General features: G+C 29.8%; 1 long non-coding RNA gene across 1 annotated transcript; it reads left to right on the forward strand.

Annotated features, from left to right (window-relative positions):
* The first annotated feature begins 10,653 nt into the window (after positions 1-10,653).
* On the forward strand, positions 10,654-12,045 carry LOC139856031 (uncharacterized). Its single transcript, XR_011761641.1, has 4 exons — positions 10,654-10,811; positions 10,914-11,113; positions 11,238-11,373; positions 11,537-12,045. It is a non-coding gene; the product is annotated as an uncharacterized lncRNA (long non-coding RNA).
* Positions 12,046-12,856: the final 811 nt, after the last annotated feature.

Below are 12,856 nucleotides of genomic sequence, written 5' to 3' on the forward strand. Positions count from 1 at the left end.
AAATTGGAGTATAAATCGCAGCAAATAGAAGGGAGCATTAACTTGGATGTCAATGATTATAGAAGACAAAAGCAGGGGCTTTGAAATATAAGGGAAGATATAAAACCCAACAACCACCCAAAAATTATAAACCGTATATATCGATGCATATAGCAATATAAAGACACGGAAGAACTAAAAACACTATAAAATCGAGAGTATAGTAGAAGTAAATAGATTCTTCCGAAGGCAGATGAAAAAGAAGAACGACAGATATGAAAGTGAGGAGTATATCGAGAATCAGTACTGGATGAAGCATATTGACAAATACTTTAAAATATGAGTTGAGGGAGAAAGAATAGAAGGTGTGAGTTGTAAGAAAACAAATGAGGTAGATTTATAGTGAAATATCCGACAGAGAAATCAAAATGGATTATCGCATTAATTCGAAGAGGATCATAATTTCCTTAATCGCCGAATAATCAAATCCAATATAGATTACAAAGATTTTCATTTCGGAGATCAATCGTGATGACGTCAAAAGATACGACGAATCACTATTATCTTATTTCATTCATGATAACTTCACTCACACGCTTCGAGTAATCAAATTATTTTATCCATTCTTCTTGAACATGATAAAACTCTATAATCGTTATAATAACATTCTCATTGTTAGTCATGACGACCTCTATCAAATTTCGGGGACGAAATTTCTTTAACGGGTAGGTACTGTGACGACCCGAAAATTTCCGACCAAATTTAAACTTTAATCTTTATATTATTCCGATACGATAAGCAAAGTTTGTTAAGTTAAATCTCAAGAATTTTAAACTGCGTTCATACATTCATTATAACCTCGACCAAATTCCGACGATTCACGAACCGTTATATAAATAGATATGTATATGTATATATATATATATATATATATATATATATATATATATATATATTATAACTTGAGAATATTAATAAAGTATTAAACGTATAATACTTTACACGAACGTATTTGTTTCAATATGATTTTCGACGAAATTAAAAAAATATATATTAAATGATTGAATTATCAGAAACATTGAATTATGATTACAAGTCTCTGTTGAGAGGTCCACTATAATTTGAGAAAATCTATTCCTCTTAATGATATTCAGAATAATTTGTAAAGCTATTTATAAATAAAAAAAAAGTGTCATTTACGAAAGTTAGACAAAAGTTAGTGGAGAATTGGTTTCCATAATATTCTATTAATCTATTTTCAAACGTACAAAGATGTTTTCAGTTTAAAAAGAACTTTATTATTAAAACGTATATAACTTTTATAAATATCTAGAATCACTTTTGACAACTCATTACTTAACCAGTATAATAAATATAACGATATTTATATTTTATTTTATTAAATATATATAATGATTTAAATTAATATTATATATATTTATACACGTATTACACGTATATAGTTTTATACTTTTACTATACTTTAACTTTACTTTTACTTTACTTTAACTTTAATAATTCATACTTTAATAATTCACTTTAATAATTCATACTTTAATAATTCACTTTAATAATTCATACTTTAATAATTCACTTTAATAATTCATACTTTAATAATTCACTTTAATAATTCATACTTTAATAATTTAATTTAATAATTCATACTTTAATAATTCACTTTAATAATTCAAAAATCTATTATAAATAGAATTCAATAGGTTTCATTATTTGATAGAAACTTGAAAATATTTTCTCTAAACTCTCTCAATCGATTTACATATATATATTTACTTCGTATTATTTCAAGATATTATCAGTATACATAAAATATTACGACAGAGTGCTGTCCGAGTGATTTCAAAATTGTTTTTTTCGAGCGGGATAGAGCTAAGGAAATTATGGGTTAAAGCTATGGAGGTTATGGGTATGGTTCGGGAGTATTGCTCGTGAGTCAAACTAGTGTTTATCATCTCTGTTGTGTCTACGTACTTTTCCTGCAATATTGAATCTCAATATTGATACGTTCGTGAATCCAAGGCCAACATTGCACTTGTTCAATGACGTCATATGTATTTTTACTATAAAATACAGTATTGTGAGTTTCATTTGCTCCCTTTTATATATATTTTTGGGACTGAGAATACATGCGCTGTTTTTATAAATGTTTTACGAAATAGGCACAAGTACTAAAACTAATTCTACGTGGGTTTTAAACCAGAAATATACCCTTAGCTTGGTAACATTAAACTACTTGTCTATGTACGGTAGGCGCGAATTCTAAAGATAGATCTATTGGGCCTGACAAACCCCATCCTGACTATCGGATGCTTTAGTACTTCGAGGTTATTATAAACACACCTGATCTGGTGTACTTCAGAGGGTAAAACATGAGCGTTAAGGCTTGTTACCGGGTGCCTACAACTTATAGAATACTTTTATACACTTGCGAGTGTACATATATTTATAAACGGAAATCTTGTGGTCTATTAATATATTGAAATGATTGTTATGATAAACCTATGAACTCACCAACCTTTTGGTTGACACTTTAAAGCATGTTTATTCTCAGGTATTAAAGAAATCTTCCGCTGTGCATTAGCTCATTTTAAGGATATTACTTGGAGTCATTCATGACATACTTTGAAAGACGTTGCATTCGAGTCATTGAGTTTATCAAGATTAATATTAAGTCAATTATAGTTGGATGTAATATGAAATGGTATGCATGCCATCAATTTTAGATGTAAAGAAAGTTTGTATTTTAAAAACGAATGCAATGTTTGTAAAACGTATCATATAGAGGTCAAATACCTCGCGATGTAATCAACTATTGTGAATCGTTTATAATGTATATGAATGGGTCCTTTCAAAATTCGAAATTGATTTGTTGGAGCTGTGACAAAATTGGCTAATTTGGAAAGAGATTGCAAAGTTATTTTCGATAATAATAATGCTAAAGGAATTAGCACAGCTACGCGTTAAACGTTTACTCAGTTTTCTAGAGTTTTCAGGTGCCTAACTATCGGCATCGATCTTTTCTTCCGTAGGTGAAGGGAGGTTGGTTCATTCTCTCGATTGGGGTATTTTCAAGAATTATGAAATGTTTGAACGCAGATTGGAATCGTCAAGATACGAATGAGGTTTAAGATGAAATCAAGTGGCAAACTTGCAGAATTGTTTAGTTTCATATGTTATAATCAATATTTTAATTCATTTTAATTGTCCAATGTTGGTAGTCCACAGTTGATAGTCCATAGTTAACAATTCAATAATACATATATAGTTTAATATACAATATTCGAATTAATTAATACGTATCGTGACCCGTATTCGTCTCAGACTCGATCACAACTCAAAGTATATATATTATTGTAGAATCAACCTCAACCCTGTATAGAGAACTCGATCATTACTGCATATAGAGTGTCTATGGTGATTCCAAATAATATATATAGATGCGTCGATATGATATGTCAAAACCTTGTATACGTGTCCCGATATTTAAAGTGCGAAAAATAAATACAGAAATTAAATGCCAATAAATAAAATGCGTAAAGTAAATAACAGAAATTAAATGACGATAAATAAAATTGCGAGAATGTAAATTGCGATAAATAAAGCGTAATCAGTTAGCTGGGAACAATTAGCTAGGAACAGTTAGCGTGGATTCTTAACAAATTTCCTCATAGTTAATTTGTTTGTTTCTAACAAATTTTATTTTGTCAAATGTTTTCTTCATTATGCCACTTGTTGGATTCTGATAGGTCAAAGTCCAAATATGAAATGGAAATGGTTATTCTGTGGTGAACGGATTTATATATCTGTGGATGTAAGTAGGATAGTAAATGACTGTTGAATCAGCTTCGTCGAATGTACAGTGTAACTTATTAAAGTGAAATTTAAATATTATTCTGGTATTACCTACCCGTTAAAATATTTTCACCATTAACAGTTTGTACGAAAGAATTTTTAATTACAATCTTTATGAAAATATACTTGTATATATATTTTCTTCGGATGCAATCATGGATTTAATGAGTTAATATGATATTAATCTCATTTGATTTATCGGTAGAACTAGAATATATAATCTCTAAAACATTGAAGATTACATAATCGTCATGTCGAACGAAGATAAATGATGTAGAACGATTTGCAGATTGATGATTATGCTCGAGGTACATAATTAGATGTTGAGGTGTATGATGTGAACTTGAGTTGTTGGTGGTACTGGTATTGATGTTGGTGCTGGTGATGTTGCTGAAGCTGGTACGGTTTGCACCATATTTTCCAAATTGATTACTAGAGCGCGAAGTTCATTGACTTCTTGTATTACTCCGGGATGATTGTCGGTCGGAACGAGTGGATGAATAAGGTTTAGAATCTGGGTTATGATATAGTCGTGGCGAGATATTCGAGAAATGAGGGTGAAAATGGTGTTACGAACAGGTTCTTCGCCAAAAGGTAAATTCGGTTAGTGGAAGGGATCGCCTTCTGCGCGTCTCCATTGATTAAGTCGACTACGAATCCATCAGATGAATTGAGGATGACTGATTGGTTGATTCATTCTGCTGACGTGGCTTTCGGAGCTTAGATAACTATCCATTCGGAATAACTGTCGGGATAACTATCGGAATAGCTGTCGGAATCTAAGGGACTCGAACTAGTTGAAGGATTCATCTCGCACGATCAGATGAAGGATTTTCGATAAGAAATAGATTATAGGATGTAGATTAGTATCATGTAATACATAATTTACATATGCATATGTAATACTAAAATCTCATAAATTACGGAGGAATCTACGGAAACTGTCAGGTAAAGATAACAATAACAGATACGCTAAGATATGAATTAGCAGATACGCTAAGATATGAATTTTGTCTATACACTATTCATGCAGTCAATGCAATAAGATGTGTCTAGACTAAGAATAATAAGCAGGTAATTTACTAAGGATGATAGACAAATGATTTCTGACAAAAATGATAAGCAAAACTTTTGACATGCAGACACGGTCGAAGTCCAGACTCACTAATGCATCCTAACGACTTATCAGTTAGACACACTAATGCAGACCCGGTTCATTAAGACCACCGCTCTGATACCAACTGAAAGGACCCGTCCTAATCCATCCGGTCGAAGTCCATATCGATTATAAACGATTCACAACAGTTGATTACATCGCGAGGTACTTGACCTCTATATGATACATTTTACAAATATTGCATTCGTTTTGAAATGACAATCTTTCATTACATCTAAAGTTGACAGACATGCATACAATTTCATAATATATCCAACTATAATTGACTTAATAATGATCTTGATAAACTCAACGACTCGAATGCAACGTTTTTTGAAATATGTCGTGAATGACTCCAAGCAATATCTTTAAAATGATCAAATGCACAGCGGAAGATTTCTTTCGTACCTGAGAATAAACATGCTTTCAAGTGTCAACCAAAAGGTTGGTGATTTCATTAGTTTAACATAAATAATCATTTCATAATTTTAATAGACCACAAGATTTCATATTTCCATTTCTCATAAACATACGTTCCATGCATAGAGACAAAAATATCATTCATATGGATTGAACACCTGGTAACCGACATTCACAATTTGTATATAAGAATATCCCCATCATTCTGGGATCCTCCTTCGGACATGATATAATTTTCGAAGTACTAAAGCATCCGGTACTTTGGATGGGGCTTGTTGGGCCCGATAGATCTATCTTTAGATTTCGCGTCAATTAGGGTGTCTGTTCCCTAATTCTTAGATTACCAGACTTAATAAAAATGGGCATATTCGATTTTGATCATTCAACCATATAATGTAGTTTCAATTACTTGTGTCTATTCCGTAAAACATTTATAAAAGCAGCGCATGTATTCTCAGTCCCAAAAATATATATTGCAAAAGTATTTAAAAAGGGATTAATGAAACTCACGCATATAAATATTGTAAAACATTTAATAAAGCATTTGCATGTATTCTCAGCCAAAAAATGTAAAGAGTAAAAAGGGGTAAATGAAACTCACCATACTGTATTTTGTCGTAAAAATACATATGACGTCATTGAACAAGTATAAGGTTGGCCTCGGATTCACGAACCTATATCATTCATATATATATTAAAACATATAATCGTAACTGAACAAATTTATTTATTATATCTTTAATTTATATATTATGTATGTTTAATTATATATATATATATATATATATATATATATATATATATATATATATATATATATATATATATATATATATATATATATATATAATGGTTAATATTTATATAGTTATATTAATATATATTCTTATTTATATACATAATTGTTTAATGTTATAATTAAAAATCGATACTTTGTTATTTATATGTATTTATATATAATGAATATTAATAGGTTTGATATATATAGTTATGTGAAATTTTTAATATAATTTTAGTATATGTAACAAATATATTTTATGTACAAAATATTTATCTGTTTAAAAGGTAGTTTTTGAGATTAATAATGGTAATATTAATAATCATATTACTTAATAATAATACTTATATTGATAATAACATTAGTAATAACAATATTAATAATAATAATTATAATTGTAACTAGGGTTATAATAACAATAATAATAATCATAATAATAATAATAATAATAATACTTAAATGACAAGATTAATAATAATAAATATATTAATAATACTTATGAGACTAATAATAATAATAATAATGGTTATAATACTTATGTTTATGATAATACTAATAATAATACTTATAATACCAATAATAACAATAATAATTATAATCATAATCATAATAATAATAATAATAATAATAATAATGATAATAATAATAATAATAATAATAATAATAATAATAATAATAATAATAACAATAATAAAAATGACAATAACAAATTTGAAAAAAATGAAAACTACCTTAAAACTAGCTTGTAAAAATAAATGCCCGAAACTGGACTCGAACCCGTGACCTCTTGCTCATCCTCATCATACCCAACCATTGGACCATTTCGTTTTTGTGCTTAAACTCCCATATCATTTATTTTTAACCCCGTATTCGTCTATTTCTTTCCCTCCTCTTTTTCTAAAAAGAATTGACATGGCCGAGGATTGAACCTGCGACCTCTTGCTTAACCAAAACACTCCCAATCCATTCCTCCACTGTTACTTTCCTTCTTTTTTTTATATGTTAAATCTATTTAACCTCAATTACTCCGGCTGCTATTTCTTCTTCTAAATCGTCATCATCATAACCAATCCTCTCGGCCCATCAAGAAAGCTAGTACTCGGCCCAACAACTTAAAAAAAAAAAACACGACCCAACTATTAATCCATGGAGTTACTTATCATGCGAAAAGCCCAGCAACAAAAAAAAATATATAACAGCTCAAATAAATAAAAAAATATCACTTCGGTCCATGTTCTCACATCCCAATTAGTTCACTGGCTTTTAGGATATGGTTTTTGTTTATTTAAAACAGGAAATGGGAACATCTAACGAGTATAATCTAATATAATAAAACAAGTGGTTTACTTGTTAATAGTTTTCAATTTGTACATGGGATTCTCCTGTCACCATCATCATCCATATTGCTTTAACATAAAAAATGGAACGCCACTTTTTTATATAACCAAGTTGTCGGCCATAAGAAGAGATTAAAGAAAGAGAAGGCATGCCCATTTGTAGCAATTATCAATATTAATCATTTCATTAAGATACACAAGCAACTTGTTAATTTGATAAAGGTTTGTATGGTGTTTGGGCAGGAGATTGAGAAAGATATCGAAGACAGAAGTGCAGCAATATTCGATGGGTTTATCATTTTGTCTTAAACTGAAACAGAAACAATTAAGTGGTAGGAACGTTGTCGGTTTTGTAGTGGTGACCGGTTGTGATAGTTGGAGAAGAAGAGAAAAGAGAACAAAACAAATATATATATATATATATATATATATATATATATATATATATATATATATATATATATATGTATATGTAGGGTGGGTTCTTGGAGTGGCGGTTTTGGGTGTTTTCCCCGACTGCCAAAAGAAACGAAACAGAAGCTGGACAGCAGCTTGTGATTATCGAGCAAGACAGTAAAAAATACAAAAGAAGCAGTAGGTTTGATGGTGTAATGGTGGTAGTTGATTAGATGGTTGTCATGGGTTGATGGAATAGAAACATAAGCGGGTTTGTTAATGGTGATCATAGGGTGGTTGCCGGTCCTTGTTTGGTCCAAATAGAAACAGAAAATCTCAGCTGCAATTAATGGTGGTTCGTGGGGTTTGTCTGCAATCAGAAGACAAGAAGCTGAAACATGAAATAACGAGTGAGAGAGAGTGATAGATAGAGAGTACTATGTAATATCTCAGATATGAATGCTTGCATTCGCAGAAAGAGAAAAGAGAAAGATGGTAAAAAAAAATTGATTGGTTCCTTTCACTCTCGAGATATTTGATTGCCATATAGAGGGGATGAATGTCGACACTTTAACTCTCAGACAAACGAGTACAGGAAGGAAAAATAATAACAAAATAAAAAGATGATTATGATTTGTAACTAATTTTGTTTTAGTTCTGTACTTGAATTCGATTTGTAATAAGATTAAAGACAAGAAAACAAATATCAAAACAGTGTGATTGTGATATGAATCTGGAATTGACTCAGTGTTTTTGTATAACCCAAAATTTAATCGATCAAAATCTAATAATAAAAATACTGATATAATGTGGCTGTATATATGTATATCACAGTATATATGTATATAATATACATATATATATATATATATATATATATATATATATATATATATATATATATATATATATATATATATATATATATATATATATATATATATTCTGTATACGTGATATCCATTTATCTGTACATGTATCCTATATATCGAACATGTATGTATATATATATATATATATATATATATATATATATGTGTGTGTGTGTGTGTGTGTGTGTGTGTATTAATTATAATAAAAAAACATAATAATGATTATTATATAAACATTAATATTTAATATTAATTTTATTAATAATAGATGTAACTAATAATAATAGAATTAATAATGTCAATAATATTATAGTGATACTTGTACATCTCAAATTTTATATGTTTTTATATAAATATTAATATTATCATTCATAATAAAAGTAAGGTTAATAATATAATTTTTATATTTTAAATTTGTAATTAAATTTAGTTACTAATATTAACATATATTGAATATTGAATATTTATATATTTGTTATTTATAATATTACTTATGTATAGTATTCTTATATATATATATATATATATATATATATATATATATATATATATATATATATATATATATATATATATATATATATTACATATTTATTTACAAACGGTTGTTCTTGAATCGTTGGGAACAGTCGAAGGTCAATTGAATATATAAACATAGTTTCAAAATTTTCGACACTCAACATTATAGACTTTGCTTATCGTATCGAAATCATATAAAGATTAAGTTTAAATTTGGTCGGAAATTTCCGGGTCATCACAGTATCAACATGAATTTTCATGATTGTGATCCCTGTATTCGCAATTTTACACGATATGACCAACGGCATGTCCTTCATTTCGCGACTTTGTTCAAATGGAAATGTAATAGGCGCGAATTTCCATTTTTCAAACATTTCTACTGCTTTTCGCTTTTTAAATCCATTTTTCTTATGTATTGTGCTTATTATTCTCGCATCTTGTTCTTTGTTCAGTTTTGCTGGCGAGCTTTCGCTTACACAAGCTTTGTGCGCTTTACGCACTTTCAAATTCTCATTTACAACTTTCTTAGTAAACGAAAGCTTTTGTTGCTTCGTCATTTCGCTTTGCTCGCAACTGCTGTTGCACAAATTACTTATTCCTGCAATATAAGACAGAAAACAACACGATTAGAATTAAAAAATGAGTTGAATAGCTCGATTAAAACGAACGCGAATTTCTCATTTCAATTCTATTCGTGTTCCACGGATGGCGCCAATTGATCAATCCTAGCTTATCCAATTACGGTTAATCAAGGATTGAGTGCAATAAGGGGGTATAATGAATGTCGATTATGGTTTTGGGACCTTATTGTCATATTTCGTTAAGTGCTAAACGATCAACAACCATGTCCCGGTCTTCGTAAATTACCTTAATCAAATAATGATTTAGTCTCGGGCAAAGTCACGAGAGAAATCAATATGGCTAGGGCAACCCTTCCAGAATCAACAACCTAAAATGAGATGCCAAACTCCCTATTTATAGGTCTAGGAGTTACGCGGAAGTAAGTTGTGCGGGCACTTAGGCATTCCGCATAAACACTGCGAGAAGCCTTCGCACTCTTAAATGTTCTGCGCAATCCCACCGCATTCACACTGCGGTTCAGTTGTCTTGTGCTTTCGCCTTTAAATGGCCTTTCGCACTAAATATATACATATACATAAGTATGTATATGATCAATAATAATAATAATAATAATAATAATAATAATAATAATAATAATAATAATAATAATAATAATAATAATAATAATAATAACAACAATAATAATAATAATAATAATAACCTTTATCTTTTTCGTTTGCAGAATGACTTGACTTCATAGCATCTTTCTGTTTCTCAGTATCTAGCGGCTGGGAACATTTTAACTGTGAAGGCGTTGCTAGAGCATACGGCTGAAGTGCGAAAGATGTATTACTGAATTATATATTAATATGCTAAATAATGTTAGAGGTTGAAGCCATGCTGATTAATGGTTCAGAACATGGGTAGGTTGAAGTGTCCTTCTAATTATCGATGTATAACATGATTGTTCACCATATTATCATCTGCATCAAATTATTTCATTTCATTGATTAATTATAATACAGGTAATCGAGTCTAGAGGAGAAAACGTATTGGCAATATTCCCAGCTAAAGAACATACAACATGTGGACAAAACAAGGTTCGATTTGTGATGTTATTTGGATTCTGTTTGGTGTTCGAATAAAGTGCGGTGAGGGCTTTAATGTTTTTAACAACACTAACTGTTTGACTTGGATAACGATGATTAGTGACTTGTCGAAATAGGTAACTATTTCACCATATTTTTCTATCATTTTGTAGTATCATAATATATGTTTATGTAAAAATCTGATAATAATTAAGGTTATAAGTTTGTACTAAAATTGTAATTATGCTACCTTTAATCCAGACTTTCACTTTGATATCAATTGTATCACTGCTTGCTACCTTAGTTGTAAAAAATATGATTGGTGGACCAGAATTGAAAGAGCAGTCAGACAGTTAGTGTTGACCGAAGGAGTTTAGTTTTAAGGTTCTTTGTTGTGGTAAGATTGTTATCTTTGCCCATTTGAATCTTTTTAGTTGCATAATCTCTTCGAAATTAATTGTTAACTATAGTTCAAAGAAAACCTCTTTTGCATAAATTGTTAATTATGGTGTTCCATCATCCAACATTAATCTTATTGACTTTTCTTTACTGTATTGTAGGAAACGGAGTCATCAAGTATGGATTTCATATTAATTTTTGAGTTCAGTTGTCTTGCTACAAGTTAGTAAAACTCACCTTAAAAATACTCCTTCAAGCTCATGACTGTATTTTAGTAGAGTTGTGAGTATAATATACATTATTCATTTGAGTACTTCACGATATAACTTCAAAAATGTTGTATCAGAGGTGTCGACATGAACGGGTCGGGTAGGTTGGGAAACGGGGCAGGATGGGTCTAAGATTTGGGTTGTAACAAGTTCTAATTAAATAGGAGTTGCTATGAGTTAGGTTAGAGACCTTACAAGTAAGCATCTTTGTCATCAATGTGTCAGAAACTCAACCACATGTTTGGTGATTGCCTAACATTCACATTCGCTACCCTTACGCCAAATACCTGTTAGTAATTTTGTTGTTGTATCCCATCTTAATCCAAAAAAACTACTCTGTATTATGATAATAGTACATTTCATAGTTATGAATGCTAAAACAATGAATGAGTTACATCATCTATGACAACATCTTTGTTTCGCATATGAACGAACCTCTTTTATTTTCACATATGAGTTTAACCTTGATGAATTTAGCTACAGGGATGTTGTTTGGTCACGTCGCGTTATGCAAATGTCAACTATGAGTTTAATCCTTCTCTTATGGTTTGTCTTGTCAGACCTGAGTATATGATTCAAAGAGGTTGGTTAACAAGCACTTTTAGAGGATTTCTAGGTCTGAATTGACCACTAATTTTGCACAGGTAAAAAGATGGTTTATTGGTTATTGTTTTAAACATTATTAGGTATTTGATGAAATGTCAATGAAGAGTCCAATTTTATATTTAAGCTATTATATATATGCTACATATTTTACATAAAAGGCCTTGATAAGTGTAGCATGTTATGTTTTAGGCACTCCAATATTAGGCTACTTACTGTCATTCAATTCTCTCACTATCATTTTCCCTGTCACATCAGCACAAACCCTTTAACATTCCTTTCACATTCCTTTCACTAAATACTCACTATCATACACTCAATTCCAAACTTTAACTAATTTTAAATTATTATTTAAATACAATAAATAAATACAAATAACATTTTATTAAATAAAATAAAAACATTACATTATTAAAAATTAAAAACATTACATAATTAAAAAATAAAAGACAATACATAAATAAAAAACTACAATAAATAACGCTAATTGTTTCGAACAATATAATCATTCGGGAGTGTCCAAATGTGTTCGATCAAATTGTTGCGAAAGACATGATGCGCTCTTTTATCTCGCATCTCTCGATCCACCCTATCTTGGAGCGCAACTCT

Source organism: Rutidosis leptorrhynchoides, chromosome 6, assembly GCF_046630445.1.
Source record: "Rutidosis leptorrhynchoides isolate AG116_Rl617_1_P2 chromosome 6, CSIRO_AGI_Rlap_v1, whole genome shotgun sequence".
Taxonomy (NCBI): Eukaryota; Viridiplantae; Streptophyta; class Magnoliopsida; order Asterales; family Asteraceae; genus Rutidosis; species Rutidosis leptorrhynchoides.